The following is a 2521-nucleotide window of genomic DNA, read 5'->3' as shown; positions in this document are numbered from 1 at the left end:
AAAACAACTTCAATTTGTTTTTCAATGCTAAAAAATTTAATAAGGCACCCCAAAATTAATGAAAGTAGATTTCAGTTTTTTTAGATTTGTACTTGCCAAAGAGCGTTGTGTGGAATCAATCATGTTATTTTGGGTAGTTTAAAAGAACACTGATATAGGAAAACAGGTCAATTTGACCCGAGGACAACATGAGGGTTAATAAGGTAGAGAGAATAACATGAGATTTAAAACTAAATATTCATGGGCTTTGAGTAAATTTTATAATGATAGGCAGATCGCCGCCAACGCCATGTCCCATCTCGCACTGTTAAATGAAAAGTATTTGTTCCCCCCCCCCCCCCCCCGGGGCCCGGGGGCCCCGGTCCCCGCGCCCCCCCATGATTCAGAGGCCAGTGGCACATGTAATGACTGAACAGTCTGGATATTAACAACTTATCTTCCAGGTGACAAGTCCTTGGTCAAGCTAGATATTCTTCTTAATGATTTTAGTGTTAATTGATCAAAAGGTGTAGATGGTAAATGGTATTTGGAAACTTACATGAGGTGTGAAATCTTTAGGGACTGATTTTTGAAAATATGGGAGCTATACATACTGACTATGTTCCATGTTTTGTGATAAAAAGGTTTAGGGTATGCTGCCCATTAAACTTTTTGTTGTTTTGAACTCAAACATAGCATCCTACAGTGATATGAATGAATGTGAGTGCTATACGTGCACTCAATACGCAGTTTTCTTTTTACAAGGCTCAAGTACTGTTTGCGTCATCTTATTTCCCACTTTGCAGACCCAAATATTGCAACAACAACAAATTTAATTGTTAATGGGTTGGACAAACTAAACTACAAATGGTAACATGGAAAATTGAACAATGAGTACATTTTGATAAGTTGCTTTTTACTTTGTGCACTTTATTTTCATGCAATAATGTCACCTCCATGTACAGTATCATGTTTAAAGGTAAGCATGTTTCTCTTCTTCTAGATATTTTCCAGGCTTGCTCGTTAACTCTAACTCAACGTCACCCATCAGTACTTAAATGTTAATGATGAATACTGACAAAGATCTGAATAATCCAGTCACTAAGATACTTTAAGTAAAAGTTGGCCACCTGTTAATATGGCTAATAGTTTAATAGTGAGAGGGAGGTGAAAAAGAGTGTATTCCTGCCGCTGGACTGGACTCACTCGAAAACAGACCATTCAATTTATGTTCTAGTAGAGATGAAAGGAAGACTCCAAACTATGCATGTCGTCCTTTCAGTGGTGACGCTCTTTATAGAAAGAAAAAAAGACAGCAAAAAGAGTTGGAAAGGGTGGAGGGTTGGAGCGCTGAATAAATTTTACATACACAAGGCAGCATACAAAGTGATTGTTGCTTCCCCAAAACTTTTTTTTTTCTCCTCCAGAAAACACTTTTCTTGCTGAATAGGCACCTATTAGTGACTCTATTATGGGCACAGGGCTCTTGAATGGCTCCTCACTGTGCGTCTTTATCATAGTCAGGCAGTGAATACAGGCAGCCCCCTCCTCCTGAAGCCCAACTAAACTCCTTACAGCTTGTATTGATAGGTGCTGTGGTGCTGGTGATGATGGGTGAAGCAGGAGGGGGAGGTAAGCTGCCACTCTCACCCCATGTTGTGTGCTCCAGGTGTGGTGGGTTTAAGCGTAGCGCTCCGAAGCCTCTATTGTGCCGCAGACTTTTTTCTTTACCACTTGTTCCAATAAAAAAAAAAAATGGATGCAGTGTTTTACATGCATTAGCTGATCTCCATAATGCCATTCCCCCCGCCCCCGCTGCACCCCAAAACAAGTCAGGCCTCCGGCGAATCGCTGCACACCGCCTCAGAGCCTTGCATTGTTGCTGGATTATTCAGGAGTTAGCTGAAAGAAAGAGACAGGGAGAGTGGGGTGTCTGTACTTTATCTCCAGGGGAGACAGGGGCTAAAGAAGGAGCTTCTTTAGAGGAGTGAGTTACTGCGGCAAAAAGCCCCAAAACACCTGCAGAAGACAAGCACAGGGAGGCCGAGGCAAGGCTCCCCTATTGTTTGACTTTACTTTACTTATGAGGTACTGTAAACTAGCTTCTTCTGAATGCAGGAGCTTCTATTTATTTATTAACCTGTCACAACATTAGCACCTCTCTCAGTCTGCACAACCTTCGCTGTATTGACATACCCATCAGAATGTGGTCGGTTTAAATCAGCAAGACTGAACAAATATCTGTGTGTGTCAGTGAAAGCATGATTCATTCAACTTTGAAGTTATGTGTGTACTCGCAGTTGAAGGAGGGAGACACCGAGAGTAAGCGAGACTTTATGATGAATATGGAAGCATTGTTCAGCCATGCTTACCTCCACAGGGAACCATCTGCTCCCTGTCAATGCATCACCTGCTCGTCTGAGCCGTCTCCTGGGCAACAAGGGGTGGGGGGGATTAGGAGAGGTTATGGCTTTGATGGGAGGGGCCGTCGCTGGGGACAGAGAGGAGGTTGACTTGAGGTGGAGAAGGGGGTGGGGGGGGG

This window comes from Etheostoma spectabile, chromosome 23 (assembly GCF_008692095.1).
Source record: "Etheostoma spectabile isolate EspeVRDwgs_2016 chromosome 23, UIUC_Espe_1.0, whole genome shotgun sequence".
Classification (NCBI taxonomy): Eukaryota; Metazoa; Chordata; class Actinopteri; order Perciformes; family Percidae; genus Etheostoma; species Etheostoma spectabile.
This window is presented reverse-complemented; position numbering follows the sequence as displayed.